This window comes from Labrus mixtus, chromosome 19 (assembly GCF_963584025.1).
Source record: "Labrus mixtus chromosome 19, fLabMix1.1, whole genome shotgun sequence".
NCBI lineage: Eukaryota > Metazoa > Chordata > Actinopteri > Labriformes > Labridae > Labrus > Labrus mixtus.
The window spans coordinates 22,116,724-22,137,331 of NC_083630.1; positions in this window are offsets into that span (position 1 = coordinate 22,116,724).

Sequence of the window (20,608 nt, forward strand, 5' to 3'; positions counted from 1 at the left end):
AGGTTACATAAACTGCTGTTTTGCCACTTTGTATGTGTAAACTCAGCAAATGAATATGCATCCATTCTAACCTTGGATATCAGCATATCTCCTCGAATCATATCTCATTGATATTGAAAATGAATGTAGGACTCCCACTAGTCTTTTCTAGCCTTGGAGATGAAACACTTGAGATACACAAGTCCAAAACATAACCTTCCTTTCTACTTAAAACTCACTACAATGTAAGCACATTCTGAAGTTAGCGCGTAGTGTTGAGGGCTGGCTTTTACATGATCTTATCCACTTAGTGTATCAGACTATAAGACAGGGTTAGGCCTGGAACAGGGTGCTGTCTCGGGCCTCTCTTTATGCAACAAAGCAGAAACACAAAGACTGAAAAGGGACAAGGGGGGCGTTGCATCATTTTCTAAAACAATGTTTGAAATCAACTTGCAAGCAATTGCGTTTATGCAGCAAACTGACGGCCCTGATAGATGCATCAAAGTGGATTACACTGATTGGAAGCAAACACCCATCTTTTAGAACCAAATAAAGTTGGACATTGCCATGCTGAAATCACCTGTGAACCTCCCTTTTGAAGCCTGGAGTTCTACAATTTGTCAGTCATTGTTTTCTGGAACAAGAAGTGACGTTGGGCAGCAGGGTTGATTCTGATTGATCTTTCCTGGTCGATACAGTAGCTTGTTGTGGTAGCAACTTGTAAATGACAGGCAATCATGACCTAAGGCAGATCCTTCTTTATCATCATTTATTTATCATTTTTACTTTAAGACATTCTTTTTTAAGACATACTTTAGTCATCCCTGGGTGGAAATTCAATTTTTACACGTTGAACATGCTACACACACACACACACACACGGGCCAGGATTACAGGGGCTGCACACCAAAGAGTCCCCAAGCAGTTAGGGGTTTCGGTGCCTTGTTAAATGTGCTTCTGCAGTTCTTGGGAAAATGAGCTGTCACCTCTTCAGCAACCAGACCCAATTTCATAATTTGGTCACTACTGGAACCAGCGACCCTTTTGTTTCCAACCCAAGTCCCTATGGACTGAGCTACTACTGCACCAAGGAACCATAACCTGCCATAGAATATCATGGAGTATTAAATGTAACACCATTGACACCATAAACTTGTTAGGAAAAAAAGAGTTTTCCTTTGGCTTTATAATCTGTTTCAATACAATCAGTCTTATATTGGAATCACCTATTGCTAGCCTTGGCCTACTAGCCTTTTGATTGGTTTCACTTGCTGTGTCCATTTCTCATGTACATCCTATAATGGAGAAACAAATATTTAACGCCATCTTGTTCCCCATTGTTTTGAGTTTGGATACTTCCAATGTCTTGTCCATGAGGCAAAGGGAAACCATTTTATCTGTGATCCAGTGATGGCATTATGTGGCTAACATGATTTGTCAGTGGAGCTCTGGGAGACCTGTTTTATTTGAAATTAAATAACTTCCGCAGCAATGAAATCATGAAACATATCAGCTTACACATGATGGTAGGTCTAACATGTATAGAAGCAATCACTAAACAATGAATGGATGAGAACAGTATTTGTTGCTTTGATCTTGATGACGTTGATTGGCCCTGATCCAATACTCCCATGTCAGACCGGGGTATTACTAAACTAACAAATTGTTCAAACTCTGACCTTTACTTTTTATATTTTTTAAGAAAGTACCATATATAATCTATTTTGCTCATTCCCTGCTGCAGAATTATATTTCACTAAAACCAATTACAAAGACATTGGCGAATGTCTCGTCTCCCAGAGGACCTCCCACAGCTCTGCTCCCTCTCACACTCGGCTTCTGGGGTTGCAAAAAGCAATTAAAGGCGCCACCTGTTTCTGCATTCCTTCTGCCTCCACTGTTGGGTAATTGGAAACCTCTGTCTATTGGTGCTGGTGTTCGACCTCATCTGGAGCTGATATCTCACACAGCTGCCCCCCTTTAAAGCTCTGAAATAAGGGAAAATACTGAACAGTAAGAAATACATTTCTTTAAAGCTATATGCATTATTTGTGGGACTGTGTGGAGTTATCCCTCTGCAACAAGTCTTTACAGATATTCTAATATTTGTTAATGTAAAAGCACACATTTCAGTCGACCTGCAGTTAAATCATAGTTTTATCGCTTGTAAAAGCTTCATGAGTTCTTTCATACTTAATTTCCATCCTCTCACACTCATATTTAACAAGTACTTTATCTCACCAATAGGAGTCCTCCAAAATGTCACTGAAGACAAGAGGTTCCTTTTGAGGACAATCCACAAAGCTGTTAAGTGGAACATTTACCTAGGAATGGAAGGTACTCAAAAGTAAAGAGAAAGTAGTGGGCTGACCTTGTTGCCGATAAGGTTTTTCTTCTACTCAATGAGCTTATTGTACCTACACTTGACTCTGGACATGTTGGTGAATGAAATATTGAATTTATTAAGCATATCTATGGAAAAGGAGTCATTTGAGTCAAATTATTGGGCAATCACCATTTCAAATGGGATACAATGGTTCTCCAATGAGTCTCAGATTCTGGAGTATTACAGGAATCAGTGTCCAAGTACAAGTCCAATAAAAACAAGTTGTATGGGTGAGGATACAGTGTAACTGGTTTTTAAAGCCTTTTAATCAATATTGATTCTCTCTTCAAATCTTCCAATTTAAATCTGCTTTTAATACATTTTACACGGAATCAAAAAAAGTGTATGGTAAAGTTAAGGAAACATTTCATGGTAGGTTTTCTTTTAACAATAACTTAATATTGACTATTTCTCAAAGGCCACGAGTCCTGAAGGTAAGAGTCCTGTGCTGTTCAACCCATCTGTCAAAACCAGCCACCACCCTAAGCCTGAATACATCAGACTGTCTACTTACTTCCAACATGAATATTCAAATTACATTGCTTTACTTACAGAATGGATCTGCAACATCTGGCAAAAGAATCAACGATTAACTACTGACGTGTGAATAAGAAGCTTTTTCCATAGAAAGATAGATCATCGATGGATTTAATATTCTAAAGAATGAAGCCAATGAATGTGACTTATAACAGAATTTTCAGAAAATATGATGTTTTCACTTTTTATTGTTCATTTCTGTATATGGTCTCTTGAAGAGTCCACACATATCAAATGTTTAGGACTTAAGCAGTTGCGTTCTTTACAGTAGAGCAGATATTTAAAAGGCCGTTTAAGTTATATTCTTCCCTAATGCAAAATCAGTCATTGGTTTTTGAACATGGATTTCAATTTTTATGGAGGAAAAATTGAAAATGTATTTTCCCTCCTAACAAGCCAATACGAAATCGAGTCAGCCAGTCTCCATCCACATCCTACATAACATCCGGAAAATCATATTACGCAGTGACACCTGGAAAACTTCCCTGAACACCAAGAAAGTATCTACAGTATCTGCAGTACTGTACGTGCAACACACAAACCAAGAGGCAGGCTTTATCTTTGTTTTGAGCACCCTCAATTTAACTGCACCCATCATGGTTTTTTCGAGGAGGTTTATCTGCCTGTGCTTAATTAAAAAGTTAGTAAAAGTATTGCTTCATTAGGAGTTGCTTTAATTGGTTAACATTTTCATATTTTTTGTGTCTGATTATTTCAGAACTCTCCTGCTACAATAGATGTGACGTGTATGCCTTTGGGTTCAAATCTAACACGCTCAAACAAATCAGTAAATAAAACACATTTGGTACAAGAAATTGGCATTTGAAGCTATTTCATTCTTCAAATCTGTTTAAAACAGGTGTATGTCTCAGCTCAAACCTATGGATATGTTCTTGATAAGTGTTAAGCAGAAATCCTGAAAAGTGAACGACCTCATCTGCTGATGTTGTTAATGATGTACAGGTCAGCAAATCCTTTTATAGTGATTCAGAAACCCATATTACCAAAATGTCACCCCTGAAGAGAGCACAGTGCCATTAACCTTTTCAATGGACACACTTTAGGCCTCATTAACATTTCCAGCCTCCACAAAGAAGACCAATTTCTATGCTTTTGCATTACCAACATTGGCTTCAAACAAGTGCAATACCCGATCAGCCATGAAATTGAGCACTTACTATATCCCAGTGTTGACAGAGTAAAAATCAAGGTAGAATGTATCTGGCTGTTAGTGCATTTGGAGAATCTTATTGTCTGGGCTTTGGAATGGAATGAAATATTTATTGCCCAAACATATTGGTTTTCTGCATGGAGAGACATTGTTGGAGTAGGGCATTTGCTAGCATTGCTGCTATGTATTAAGTAAAACACAAGTGGTTGTGTTTAATTGGCAAATTACTCTTTTATACATTTGCTCCCTAATAAGAGATTAAATAATTGCTCCATTTGCAGGAAAAAAGGAGGAATCAATGAATCAATCTTGAAACATGCTGTTTCATAAATACGTGATATTGTTATTTAATCACTCTACAACAAGTAAAATGGTCTTTTACAGGGTAATTATTAGCTCCAGCATGTCTGCAATTCATGCTTCCTATTCTAATCAATTTTGACCCATCTAAAATTGACCCTTTTCTTGCACTTTCAACTGAAAATTACTCTCTCAATGGGGAGCTAACTCAGGCTTTGGCACCACTTCATTTCGCTCTCAACTATTCTCAGCAGGCTTACAATATAAATCTAATAAAGAGCTGGAAATGTTGTCTCCTCAGAATATGTCAGCTCTGTGATTCTCGAATCGTAATATGCAGTACTGCTTGTGTCCCGGTGGCTCGCTGCTAAACTGTTACCTCTCCAGGTTCATGAAATCCCCTCAGTTTGGCAAACCACACAGAAAATCGCACTAAACTACCAGGTCCCTTGGCATCCACCTCAGTTATGCTAACACCATCCCTGGACAGGATACTATGAAGAGAGGAGCAGCCAGAGGGATGAAAGGAAACAGGTGTAATCATGGAAGCTGTCACTTTCTAATACTATTATTGGCACATATTCTACCCCAATGAGAATAAATCTGTTACATCTTTGCACAGTGTATTTCATTTGACCATATCTCCCTTTTGACTCTTCAGATGCAGAACAAGCATCAGCCCAGCATATTGGGTTGTAAGCACTGGCTAGTCCCCCAACACCGAACTACTTTTTTTTCCCCAACACATTAGTCTGCATATTGAAAGAGAGTGTCTGGGCCGCCCTCTTGCCATGTCCTCTGTGGCTCCAAGAGAGTTTGGTGAAAGCTTTCACTTTACTTTTCTGTCTCTTAGTGGTGCATGCTCCACCGGTGACTGAAACTGTGATAATGCAACCTCAAAGTGTTCATGTCCAAAATGTTCTGGGATGGATGGAGAAATGTCTGCTTGCTCTGATGATAATGTTCCAAACATCAGAGATTAAAATGTGACCACAGAGGAAGCTAAGAGTAAAGTGCAAGCCATATCTGAAGTCAAACTACCAATAAAATGCAATCTGATTGCCATGCTTGCAATCGTAGATATTGATGGCTGAACATAACATACTAATATGTTCTTCTGAGGCATTCAATTAACTCTTTGTTTGGCACGGCTTTGAATTATTTTAAACCAAATAAAAGGCTCACTGAATTGTACTCTTGCGATGAAGGTCATGCCTGTTCTCTTGATTATTACCTGGAAGATTTGTTCCCAACACCCTCACCTGTGGCCTATATATATTTGGGTCAGGCTAAATTCCACCTCACTATGCGCCAGATTGACCTTCAACTCATATTTACTCGTAAAATCCCAGCACATCATGGAGCATCTGAACTGCCAGGGACCTTGAGGCACTATCAATCAAAGAGTCAACTTTTGTGGACGGAAGTAAAAAAAAAAGGCTTTTGACTTCATCCACTTCAAAACTGGGTAAGCTGACTAGTTCCCATCATCGTCCCAGCAGAGGTAGTCAGAGTAGCCAGTGTGCGATAGAGCTGGTTTTGTGGAATTTTCGGCAATGTTTCATACTGGTTTTGCAAAGTTTGCATTTTCTATGCTATTGCTACTGCAGTGAGTACAACAACACACACAAGGTTTGAGATTAGACTAAAGAGCAAGTCGACTCGAGGGCTTCTTAGAGGATGACTGAATCGTCGCCACACAAGAGACAGCTGTAATGGGAAACCCAAAGAGAGTAAAATGTTCAACGTCTTTTACAGAGTTCACAAATAGTATATGGTGACTAACCAGGCGTTCATCTTTTTGGCATTATGGAACAGGAGCTGAGTGGCAATAGGGGGTCTCATGTGACTAAGGCCTTTACAGACATGGTCTAACAGACTAGATTCATCTTTCATTTGCCCTGATTCTAGTAAAAAAAAAGAAATAAGTATAGTTGAAATTATTCTAGAGTTTCTCACTCGTTTTAACATCCTATAGCAGGAAAGAAGCTCATCATTTTTCTGCCAACTGCCTCACTTTTATTGATGTTATCAATGACAATAGGTGGAGGTAGACAGGAGTGAGAGGTTACAGGTGAAAAGTGGGCTGCAAACCCCAACACTTTATGATAGGAATCGCCGTTTGAAAAGTGACCAATTTCATTCAAACACTGAGGGCAGCTGACAAGCTACAATTCATCGCCAGATTGAACCTTGAAATAACATCCTTGCAACACCTGAAAGGTTACTTATGGCCATTGCATTGAAGAAGTTGAGAAAGCTTCAACTCGATGCAGGAGCTCTCTGATGTGAAGGACTTGTTTTGAACCCTCGGGGGAATGGACGCACTGCTGCCGGGCTTTGCCTTGGGGGGTGTGATATCAGTTCCATGACTAGGTATGGAGACATCAGGCTACTTTCCCCAGGCTCGTGAGGCTTTCTCTAGAGGTGAAGCTCGTGTCAGTATACTATAATTTTGCATCCTAAAGTCAACTTTTAAGAAATTCTGTCGATCCATCAACTCCCATTCTACATGTTCACTACCAAACTGTTGGCACTGTGGCCATTATTGCGTCAGAGTTTCTATACATAGACTCCCTGCTGCTGTGAGTGCTGTGATGCAGATAATGACGGAGGAGGGGTCGTACTCTCTAGACTGTAAAATGTAACGCACATGCTGGACTTTGGACCGGTCGTGACACACCGCGGAGCCTGCCGAGATGTGGGGTTTAGATTCAGGCTTGTGTGGTCATGACTCTAACACTGCACCACCATCACTATGGCAACCCTTTGAAAGTCCACCAGCATCACTTCTACTCATTAGCACGTTGTAAAGGTGGTATGTTGTTTCCCAGCCACAGCTGTTTTGACCAGCTTTCATTGTGCATCGCCTATATGAATTAGAATTGTGTAAAGTGCATTTGAGGTGTGTGTGTGTGTGTGTGTGTGTGTGCGTGGGTGTGTGTGTGTGTGTGTGTGTGTGTGTGTGTGTGTGTGTGTGTGTCTGTGTGTGTGTGTGTGTTTATATGACAGTTGTGTGCTGTTGACAGAAATGGGCATTAGTCAGTGTGAACTGGAGGCTGCTCTTTCATCCACACTGGAGCCGGTGCTGCAGAGCTTTCATTATAAATATCAGAAGAGTGTAAAACATATTGTCGGCTTAAACAAAAGGTCAGAGAGTGCAGTGCCATGCCATTATTTAATCACCGTCTGGATTCAATCTGGATGTGAGCCTGTGAAGGTCTCCCAAAACTGTTGCAACGTCGCGTTATATAGATGCATACAAAAGTATTTCAAACGTTTGCCCTGTGGTGTTTGGGAGGAAAGGATATTCTTTTTGTGAAGCCGGAGATTTGTTGAGGAGGCACAGCATATTTTCACATGCCCAGCATTTTATTTTTAAAGCTGTTATACAATCTTAGAGAAATACAACAGAAATTGATCTGACTTTGTGAGCAAAACTCTTGGGAGATATATCTATATATCTATGTACATCTGGCTGTAAAGCAAATTGCCCCTCGGGGATAATAAAGTTAACCTTGACCTTGACCTATGTTTGTACTTTTGCAGCACATTTTTATGTCTTATGCACATAAAAATAATGTTAATTTATTATTGACCTATCAGCAAAGCTGAAATCATATGAAGGCATATTGAAAGAATCATCTTCTCATTCGACCGTTGGGATTTTTTTTATCTGAATTTGCAGGTCTTGCTCTTATTTATCAGTGGATTCTATGTTTGCATCCCTGTAAAAATACAGGAACGTGTATGTGCTTCCATCTTGCAAGTCTGCCGGTCTTCCCATCTCTGTATGTGCAAGGCGTGCGTGTGTGTGTGTGTGTGTGTGTGTGTGTGTGTGTGTGTGTGTGTACTGCTCCCTGTTCCCCCCTCACTGCATCTATCTTATTATGCACGGAGCAAAGAGACTATGATACAATTCAATCCTTTGTAGTAATTGATCCTTCCACCTGAGGGCAGTACTTTCTAATCTAATATCAGATAAATCTGTTTCACATCTTCAATTAAACTACAATATTGAATTGGCTTTCAGGTTGAACTCGTTTGTTTTTAGTTAGTTCACCTCCTACTGTTTGGAAAAAAAAGAAAAGAAATCCAATATATAATGGCTTGTAGTTCCTTCTTTCCCCTGCAGGATGAAACTCTCTCTACCCTGGAATGGATTTCTTGGAATAGAATTTGTAGATCTCTGAACAGAGCATTAAGCATTAAAATCATACTCGGTGGGATTAGGGTGAGGTTTTAGTGGATAAAGAGCTCTTAAGGACTGTTGAAACATTGAACCTGTGAACTTTGGAAGGTTTTTCTTCAGTAATTCCTCTTCATTTTGTGATGTGCCGCATGGTGAGGTTGGACTCTGTTTTAGTCTTTTATACTGCTGACCTTGAGCACAGTAGATGTTTACAACTCTGGCAGCATTTCTAAATTCTGTATCTTCATTTAGATACACTGAGGTCGGCTCACTTCAACTATTCATTTTCTAAAGACAGGCAGTGCTCTTCTTTTTTAATATTTCGGTTCCTTTTTTTATTCTCTCCAGGAACATTTACGTTCATCTTTGCACAATTCAATTATTTTTCCGCTGTTCAGAAACACGTGCCCGAGGCCTCGCTTGTCTCCTCGTCTTCACCCGGAGACAATCTTTGAGCTGCCGACATACATGACCACCTACCACCACTGAGGATAAGGAAACAGTTTGTTAATGCATGAAAAACAACTATTTTAAATGGCTTATGTTGGAGTGACAGTTTAATTTAGTTTGTGATGTTGAGTTTATACCCAACAGTGACATTTACTGTACAGCTAAGCGAAATCCTTTCTTTTTCTGTCTTATGAGGGAAAGATACTAATTGATGCAATTCTTAAAATCAAGCTGGGACTTTCAGTCTCTGGGAATGGATACAAAACATCTCCAAGAAACAGAACCACGTAAATTCAAGCAGTATTAAACCTCCCAATGGAATACAAATAAGCCTAAATGCAATGTCTCAAACTTGCATCTTTTTTCTCGACAAACTTTCAGACAACAAGATCGACTGACCAAATGATGCCTCCCAAAAGTGCTTGGACGTGTTAAATAAAGCATAAATATGAGCACTGGAATCCCAAACAGTCATCATGTCACAGTACTACCATGGAAGATGTTTTGTAATTGTTCAATAAGAAAGATGAGTGCTCAACTTGCCTTTACCTGAAGTTATTACAACTTTTTGTGTACTTTGTTTCTTCTCCAAAAGTCCCATTTCCATACGTCAAGTGTGAATAGTACCAATGGCACCCGCCATCGATAAGACTTAAGTGCTGTATTGATGAAAGGGTAGCTTAGGTAGCGTTTCGACTTGATTAGGTTAGAAACTGTGTCTAAATTAAAGCAAGAATAATTGGTCAATTGATCGAATAATCGATGGTAGTGATGGGTTAAGTGGCTCTCTTAATGGAGCTGTTTGTAAGACTGCATCCTTTCAAGAAATCATTGTAAAAGTTCTCAAACTGTGGACAGTGGAAGGGAGTTTAAAGCAGGCTGTGTCATTTTGGTGAAATAAATTGGTGGAGTTAATGACTCCCAAGGGCGTTATGCCATTTTTCTTTCAGAGGAGCTGTTCAAAAGAATCCAAACATTGGTGAACACGAGATCACGGGTGAATGGACAGAAGAAGAACTGACCACGATTGGAGTAAAGATCGTCTCTCAAACATGCGACTTTTCTTCGTCTCTTTGTTTAATGTGGCAGCTGAGTGAGTTTGTCTTACTAAGACTGTCAGGCTAAGACGCAGTCTGTCTTTTTGAGTTTTTTCAGAGAAGAAAAAAAAAAGACTGCCTTAAACTGTTTAAACTGTCTTCCTGCATGAAGGATTCGATTGCATTCAGCTAAGTCAAAAACGTGCAGTTTCTGTGCAGCTTTGTATTTTGTTTTTAGTACCATCTGTTTTCACCGAGTGGTGTTTGCACTCCTGCGGGCTCCTGATGCATTAGCATAGCGCTCAGCCTGCGATAACGGCGATAGTTGTGAAGAATTGACCCACAACCCGCGACGAGTGGCACTGCTCACCTCTGCTGGAGACTTGTTGTCTTTAATTAAGGAGTCTTATACATCAAACCGGCGCTTCAAAAGGTTTATTTACTTAACGGTACACCACCATTTCTTTGACCAAATTAGTGGGAAAAGATGTTGAAAAGTGACGCAGCCAGCCTGGTCTGCACTGTTATGTATCCCAGCACATTTTGAGCATCGAAGCGGCCGCTTGCAATACACACATTTTCAATAGCGCCAGGTGGTGTGTAGTGTGTGATGGTGGCAGCTGTAGTTACAGTCATGACGGTGCCTGTCTCAGCATTTTATACTTGTTGAACGGTGGCATGAGTGAAAAGGAATCAGCTCTATTTAAAGATGAAATAATAGGTATTAAAAGTGCATCTAACACTTGACTTCATGGCACTGACTAAGATGCAATTTAATCAATACTTGTCTTAAAACAGCTAGACGACTAGAATATAGAAATCTCTCTGCAATCACCTGCCTCATCCTCACTTGTTTTCTACACACTGATCTCGCTCTACACAAACAGACAGCACATGCTTCAATTCACCAAAGCAGTGCGAATGGTCAGAGGTCATACAGCCCAAACAACCCAACAAACCCTTAGCACAACCCTCATGAAATGTATCAAGCACATGTGATAGAAAAAAGTACAAAAATAGCTATTTTGGGTTTGGAAAAGTCCTGCATATACCTCAACCTGACTTACAGTCACCCTCACTCCTGGTGTTTTATTAGTTTGCAATATAACACCATACTGGGACCATGTGATTATCTTCATAAAACAATATTTCAAAGACAGTCATGTAAGATCTGAAACCAAATCGCTTGGTTTTAAGCCAGCCATGTTTAATGTCTGCGTTTGTCATTAATCTAGGCTCTTCTAAGACATTAATAAAGCAAAGGCAATATGACTTTGTTTGATCATCCACTAACAGGATTAGTGTTTTAATAGAACAAACCTTTTAATAAGTTTGATGATAACAGCGGCAGATTAAAACCAGATATTGTTCTGAGGAAGACGTAGATTACTCTAATTCCCGTATTGGGTTGCAAGAGAGCGGACGGGGTTGTTATCGGGATGCTTAACATCCTGTGACTGCTTTTTGAAGATGTGTAAAAGTGGATGTTTGCTTGTAATAATCTGTGATTATGCTACACATTTGAGTTCATGTCAAGTCCAGTGCTGGGGTTTATCCTGGGATGACATTGTGTGGAAATTGATTCTGATCATAATTAAAAAAAAAAAAAAACATGATATGACATGAAATAAAATTAAAAGCAATCACATCAGGTATCACTTCCACTTCAAGCTGCCATCTTCACAGAAAGGTGGTGTAGAAACAGAATCAACCATATTTACCTGGCAGCCATTTTCCTCTCACGTTGCCCTCTGAATGAGAAGTTTAATTTCCATTATAATGTTGAAACTGTGTTGAAACCAAACTGAGCCTGTGTTTCAAGCTTTGCATATATAATAGATATATATTTTTTTGTTAATTTGACAAATTAGTACCAAATTTATACTTTCCAATTTTCAGTAGACAAAATGATACTGTATATTGAAAATCCAAAGGTATATTGGACAATGTTTCAACATAAAATATAATATGTAAAAACCCTCTAGGCACAGTATGACATAACATCTGATGTTAGCATTCAATCACCTCCTGGCTAACATTACTGCTTTGTAGTTTTTACACAAGCCGAAACCTACAGTGTTGAAAACTGAAGCCAATGAAAGAAAAAATGTAGTTCCTCAAGTGTCCACTTGAGGCTTGATCCAAACGCTGAGATATGTCCAATAGGGCCAAGACAACAACTTTGACAGCACATAAAACATGTTTACAGCCTGGTAGCCTATAGTATGTTTGATAATTAGGGAAAATGGTACAGAGAATTATTGTTTTTTCTTCTCAATTACATTGAGTGTATATGGTCATCTACAGTTCATATTGTGTTGCTCTGTTATCTTCAATTCATTCTTTAGTCAGATATCATTTTGTGTGAAATGTGAGGGAGGGTAGTCAACCAAAATAATATAAAAAATTCTGCGTTGATGTACTTTGTCAAAGGCAAACACATTCACAGACATGTCCAGATGCTTTGCAGTCCCATGGTGCCCAGCAAGGTGTGCAGCATCAGCTGTTGTTTTAGCTGAATCTACTACTGTCCTAGAATAACCACATGTTTAAACAAAAGAATAGGTTTACTTTATTTATTTCCCCCACTTCAGTGTTCAACTGCTGTTATCTACACTGCTTCTTGTAGAATGCAAAGTGAATTCGTTTGAATCAGACATTCAAACATTTTAGGCAGACAGAATTATCTGGAAAACATGACCCGACCTCCCTCGATATTAGTTTTACATACTCTCGTCTGTCTGGACTGGTTTTTAGTTTGGTTATTGTAATTATTTTATTGGACTCCACATGGCCAGAAAGCACTTAAATATAGATTGTGCATATTAATCAGGCAATCAAATTGCACATCCATATTATGTTGGTAAAAGTATCTGTTAAACCCTTTGAAAATGGACTTCCTGCAGACAGCTGGAAGTCATGATCCTGCTTTAATAAATCGAAAGAGCCTGGGAGTGAATTAATTTTGCAACATAAAGCTGAGCTTTCCTTATATACTGTCGCCAGGCTGCAATCATTGATGGCGACATAGCATCATTTTAAAGGTAAACAAGGTCAATGTAAGCATTTATATTGATGAATCAATTAAAAACACCTATACACTCTGCAAAAAAATGAGTTCCAATAACATCTAATTTTATTAAGAGATTTCCACCTCTTTATTATGATGTACATTCAAGATTGTAATAGATCAATAAACTGTTGGTTAATTAAGTAGTTTGAGCGTGATTTTAGAGTAAGAATCATACCTGAGTGTTTGCACTCCCATCACATCCGGTGGAATTCAAGACACGTTAAGAGTTCCCTTTTCTACAACAAAATCAAATTATATACATGGTGCGCTTTCCCCACATACATGATGTGGATTGCACTTTTGCATCTATATTTAAGGAAATGGAAATAATATTTATGCCTTCAAAATACCAAGGGCTGCATGGAATTAAGAAGAGACTGGCTTATTTCAGTCATCGTGCCAATTACTCCCACACGGAGAGGCAGTTGAGGTCAAACGACGGTTTTGACACAGATTATCTCTCCTCGGCTAAACCCAAATCTACCGCTGAATATGTGTGAATCCTACTGGCTACATTTCCATTTTAGTCCAATCTTTGTGCCTCCATCCTTGCAGCTTGTGTTTACATATGTTAGCTATTCATATTTGGCTCCTTAGGATAAAGCCCCCCCCCCTTAAACCAAACCAACAGCCAAATATGTAATGCTACACACAAGGTATACCCAGGGAAAATACAACCCAGATCTCTGGCTCCTTTCTTGTTTAATATTCTGTCAGAAATGTACACCTCTACTTCATTTTATCTAATGTACTTTTGCAGGCAAAGGCTTAAATGAGTGTCATGTGTGAAATTGAAACGTGTAAGTACTTCTCCTACATTAATGAATGTATCAAAACTATTACTGACAGTGATGATTTTCCCTGAATCAAAGCTGCTGACAGATCAGATCACCCTCCGGCGTATCAGAAGAAACTCATTCCATTAAAAATTCTCACATGTTTTGCCGTTTCAGAAATTAAAAATGGAGCTTTGAAGGTGGAATGTATGCAAGGCCCTGAATGTTGAATCATGATTAGATACTACTGAATTTTGAAGCAAGTCAGAAGTTTTCCAGAGGTTTTGAAGAATTTAGCTTGTAAATATGTTTTCATGGGAAAAGTAAGACCTTTTAATAAACTGTTTTATTTCAGAATACATCAGACAGATTGACATTTTCCCATTCTTTGACCTTCCCCGGCAGTGTGAGGGTTTCATCCCAGTCATCCCCACAGCGTGAGATCGACAAAGAAGTTGATCATTTCACATGGATAGAAGGGGAGAAGCTGTAATGAAATACAGCAGTTTGTTGATCTTGAGCTTCAGAACAAACTCTGTGCGAGCCGTCTAATTTCTGTTCTGCGTCTTTGCTCTCATATATTTCTAATTGAAAATTGTCATCTCTAATTGATGCTGCAATTAAACCCCGGTTTGAAAGAAAAAAAGAAAGGGAGAGAATGAGCTGATAGGAATAATAATCTTAAAGGCAATATCATTACTTCCATTGTCAGTATAATAATAATTTGAGGAGTGCTGCTTATGATTTAGTGAATGAGCCCAGTCCCATTACTGCAGATGGTTGTTAAAGATATTTGGAGGACAGCCACGCCACGCTCAGTTGTAACATTTAGTTAAAAGCCCAGTCGATAAGCAATTCGGGCCCGGGCCTCCAGTTTTTGACATCAACTAATGAAGCCAATGAGTGCACAGACGAAACGGAGCGATCTCAATTGGAGCTGTTCTACGGCGTCGCTGTTAGATGTGATTAAGAGAACACGATTACAAAACTTCTTGAGGTGCTTTTCTAGGCAGGCGGCTCTGAGAATTTAACAGTTTTAGCTGCAGGAAATAGGAGGATCCGGGGCGCTGGTGTCGCAGTGGTTAGTGCGCGCGCCCCGTGTATGGAGGCCTTTGCTCCTGCAAGCGGGCGGACCTGGTTCAAATCCCACCTGTGGCTCCTTCCCCGCAATGTCATTCCCTACTCTCTCTCTCTCTCTCTCCCTGCTTTCTGACTCTATCCACCGTCCTGTCTCTCCATTTAAGGCACAAAAAGCCCCTCAAAAAATCTTAAATAGTAGATTTTCTTTGTTCCTTTTTCAGAGCACGAGTTAACCGTGTGTCTGAAATCACACACTACTGGGGGACGGCAGCAGCTCAGTCTCTAGGGACTTGATTTGGGATCATACCAAAGTGTGAAAGTTGGTCTGGCAGCTGGAAAGGTGCCAGGTCACTCCTCGAGTACTCCCGAGGTGCCCTTGAGCAAGGCACCGAACCCCCAACAGCCCCAGTGTGCTCCCTGTGTAGCAGCCTCACTCTTCATTAATGCATGTCTATACGTCCTGTTTGTGAATGTGTGTATTCCGGGCCTATGTGGTTGAGAAGCATGTTTCTTGATAACAGAGTGGAAAACCGAAACCCAGATTCCCCTCGTGGATGTAAAATCAAATAAATAAATACAATTCACTATACTGGGCATAATCCATTTTGTTGTGCTGTCCAAATTACGAGTGAGCCTACTTATAACCCCAAGGGTTCCCAAATGTTTTGGCCTGGGACCCACAAAACAGCGGTGGTAGAGACTGGGTACAGACTCTGACATGGACAGTTTAATAGTGTGTAAGGTCTTTGATATGGATGTGTTGCAGAACATGACACGTTTCATGCAAGAACACATTATTGGACATTTCATTTTCAATACATGAGATTAAAGTGATGCCCATCAAAATGAAAATGTTCAATCTTTTTGCCCTCAACCTTGGCTGTAAGGACTGTTCAAAAATGATGGCTGTTATTTTATTGGTTTTCAGCAGGTCACAATTATCGGCTCAGAATGACTTTTCTGATGAATAGCATCAGAGGGATCATGTTTTTGTTTTTTACATTTGGAAATATCTAAAACGACTGGAACATTGACTAAAAATAGAAACAGGATGTGCAATATAAACAGGCCCATTGAACAATATAGGTGACAAAACACACTCCTGGGCCAGATGTTAACATATGAAAACCGAGTAAATTTGTCAGAGGAATAATTCACCAGATGGAGGAAAACACCATTACCAGGGGAGTCCTCCACACAGCTCTAGTGGATGGGCGATGTGCTGTGAATGATTATCATAACAAATACTCCTCTACACCCACATAGACACCAGTTATTTAGCCCCCTCTCATCTTCTGCCCGCACATACACAAACACTTCTCTGTGGCTGTGATGTGGGGTTAAGTGCTTCATGTGCTCCGTGCTCAGCCCATGTACCAATTTCATTTTTTCCCCCTACAAACAGATATGGCAGGAGTTCATTACAAATAATAGAATTTGAATTTGTTAACACAAAATTGCAGGACTGGGGCTTGTGTGGCTAATGTGTGTTGCACAATCTTTAATTGGAACGCGGTTGAAAAAAGAAGAAATGTCATGTAAGAGAAAATTAAAATAAAAGGATGTTAATCCAAATGCATTAGCATTTAATTAAGAATCCAAATGTTAACTGATAACATGTTCTTCTTCGGGGCTCGAACAGCCTGTGTGTGGGAACATGACATTGCTAATGCCATGCCAGCAGCTGCAGCACCCTGCAAATACAGGAAATTTACAATGTCTTATAAATTGCATGACGTTCTTGGTTCAGTAACAGTATAGGAGCAAAAATAGCTGAAATGAGGTTTTATTACACAAAGTGGTTTGTTGCACCATTTTCTTGGTCCATGACGCTATGAGAAAATATTTGCATTTGTACAGTTTAGATTAGCAGCAATTGAAAAGGGTGGTCAGAACACTATTGCACATGCACTTTCTATACTACTTAAAATTGTGATACTATCAGATGATTGCCAATGTGTTCAAAAATTCATTTTTATTTATTTATCTAAGTTAGCCTCCTAAATCAATCATTTCACTTTAGGGCCGTTTTTTTCCTCAATGTGCCGCTCCATATATCCACATCTTTTCATTTTTAAATATTTCTGGTAGGGCTGTGAAACAATCTTCTTTTTAAAATCACAATCACAGTTCAATGGCAATTGTACTGCATTTAAAAAAAATATATATGTTGTGCTTTTATTTTGAAATTCTGTAGTGTGTTAAGCTTAAGGTGAATTACTTCCTGTTTTGATACAAATCCTTTATTTTGAAATAAAATGAGGAATGTCCGGTAGATCGTATGTTATGACATTAACTTATCCTAGGAAGAAAAAAAAGGAATCTGTTATAGAATAAGTTAATGAAAACAGGTAAATGAGATGTGACAAGGTTGACTTTACTTTTGACACTTTGAGGACTGAACCATTTTAAGGTACAGCAGGGTCATTCATTTGGAGTAGGGGATTTATTTATTTATTTAATAAACACATTATTTTCGTGTGAAAATGGGCCAATGGCAATGCATTGCAAAATAATTAAACAATCGCCCACCCAGATACACTTGACAAAAATGAAGTGCATAACTCTGCCTGCAGTACCTTCAAAGCCCACCAGGGGATTGAAGCCACTATTTCAGTTATCCGTTATTAACTCATCTAAACTTTGCAAACCATTAAGGCAAGGTGCACACATTTTATTTCCACTTAACTCCTTAGTGACCATGGTACATCTGAATCTAACAGTACACTCTAATTAAAGCCATTAATAATGATCGCTTCCAGTCCATGCTAAAGCAACCCTTCCCTTATGGGAGTGGTGTCGTCCAAGATTATTACTGCTTGCCTTCATCCCCGGGGTGTTAAGTGATTCAATGGTTGGATGGGCATAAATAATATGTAAATACCTTGGCCACCTTGGACTGACTTGAACACTATTCTTACGGGAGCTTGAAGTGGCACTTGTGACAGCTTATTCCCTCTCTGTACACCAAATGTTGAAATCTATCTGAGGGAAGCGGTGTCACCTTCAATGCTACAGAGACTTACCTTTCATTTCCATGTGAGCCTTGTTTTTTTGGGGGGGCAGATATAATCCCCTCCTTAAAGGAACAAGCTGGGTATTGTTGTTTTTTTAAAACTTTTCCTGGAGTGCTCCATGATGCAATGCATGAATATCTCTTAGAGCAGAAAGTCACAGGGTTTCAAATCAGACAGTTGGCTGCCAAACAGAGCTGTAAGGAGCAATCAAGACAGTTTATGATTATGAATATGAACATCTTTATGTGTGTTTACACTCTGCCAAGGTTAGGGAGGAAAGTGGCAAACAGTGCAACACTTAAAAGGCTGCATGAATCAATATAACCACTTGAGAGTATAACCACCGCACATACCTGCATGAATAGTAGCGAAAGTCAATGTATCACAGTAAAAGGCATGTAAAGACAGCTGAATATTAATCAAATATCTCAAGTTTCATGTATTTCCAACCAGATTATTTTACTATCCACTAGTTGTATTGTAACAATGGCAGAGTTTGTACTTTAGAGAGATGGTTATTGTTGGGCACACTTTAGCCTATAGTCCAGGTTCCCACCTCCGTTTAAAAAAAATAATCCCATATGCTAAATGCAAAACATGCAAAACTTTTTTCACCATCCCTCTGCAATAACCATTCCATTTACAAAGTAGTCCATTCAGGCGCCTCTGCTCGTCAACACAATGGGAGAGTAACTGTGTATGTAGGTGTAAGCATGTAAAAAGTCCAATTAGCAACATTAACTCCAGCACTAGTATGGTAATGTCTGACATTGCACTAATCTCATGTAAACAAAAATGACAACAAATGGAGTTTCTGCCAATCTTCACCCTGGAAGGAGTTTTCCAAAAGGTGCCATTTCCAAAATGCCCACCTACGTGTTGACTAGATCTTTATATGAAGATACATGTACACAAGCAGTGATTTGGGTTTGTGCACAGAATGGTCGGTTGACGGCTTGCCAGAAAGATTTCTGCCTTTTAATAAGACAGTTTTTTCTTACCACTGTAACTTTTGCTGCTTTGCTAAAGTGCTCATGATGGATAGGGCGGGTCTTTGTAACATTTTTACCTGCTCTTTTGTAATGTTAACAGACAAAGAGTAAGGTATTTTACCTGCTTCTTGTAAAGTGTCTCGAGATAACACTTGTTATGAGTTGACGCTATACAAATGAAAGTTGATTGATTGATTGAATGGTGAGGTAAAGAAAAGCTCTTATTGAGTTTTGAGTAATGTTCAAGTCTGAAAAATAGTACGGAAACATGTTTGTGTTTCTCGAAAAAATGTTCCATGTTTTCTCCTCTAGACTATACAGTTCTGAATTTCCAGAACAGCACTGATTACACAAGAAGAGTGTTTTTCATGGCACTGGGAGCAGGCATCCAGCCCTGCACAAGTATTTACCGCTGTGTGAGAGATCACAGGCCAGAGCAAGTTTGATGTCATCCAAAGCAAAGCAAGAACACACACTCAGAGCGGCCTTTCGTGACTGTACCACACAGCCTGAAAAAAATATGTATAAAGAAAATAAAAACTGAGCCCAAAGTGCAGTAACACTAACCCTAAACAGGCAAATATTAGGTTTGAGTTCAAATGGCTTAGTCATGCAGTGATGTGGTTGTATGAAGAAGAAGGCAGAAAATCTGGTCTGCATAACAAAACCATACACTAAGGGCTGCAACCCCAGTCCCCGTTTCTTTGGACACAGTCTATGAACAGCTCTATGAAACAATAAAAGATTCTTATCGTTATTTACAAGAGACTGACAAGATATCGTGACAAAATACAGTCATCCTTCTATCGAAATACGTTAAATTAAATAATACTTTCGACAATGTTAGCATCCATTTGTTTAACTATTGACTGCAGTTTTCAAAACAGTAATGAGCAAGTTAACTGAGGGCTTTATCCTGAATGTAAAACAAGATAATAGTATACATTATTGGGATTTTGAAACCATTTGTTTACCAATTGATTTCATTATAACTTGAATTACAATTGTGGTTGACTAGGTATAGCCTGACATTTCTTTAGACCTATGAATAATCTCCATGTGATATCTAGTTTTGACAACCTCAGTGCGGTCAGAGCCTCGGCCCCTCCTGAGTTCTTTGGCGCCCACTAAAAGGGGACCCGGAACCCTAGGTTGGAAACCAAAGATTTATGTAATAAACATCTATTTGTACACTGATGTCAAAAATGGTCTAAGAAAAAGGTGAAGGAACCTTGAGGATATAATCTACCTTCAGACAGCACTGTTGGATTTGGATCATCTTGTCAGTATTATGCAGTGCATTGTAGAAGTATTTTCAATATATCACCAATGTGCCAGATAATAGAGCTAAATATCTGTTGCCACTTATTTACAACAAGCTTTGCTCTTCAGCACAGTGCGATGCACCCGGCCGCACGGCTTGAAAAGCTGACATGTGGTATTAAATTTTGAGCAACTCCCCCGACGTGTTTGTATCGGTTATAAAACTTTAATCAAAAAGAATAACAACGGCTTGGCATTGGAATAAAAGAGAATACAGAAAGATGCAGAGAAACAGGATGCTATCTAAACTACATGTTTGTCTCATTTATTTAAAAGACATTTAAACATGTTG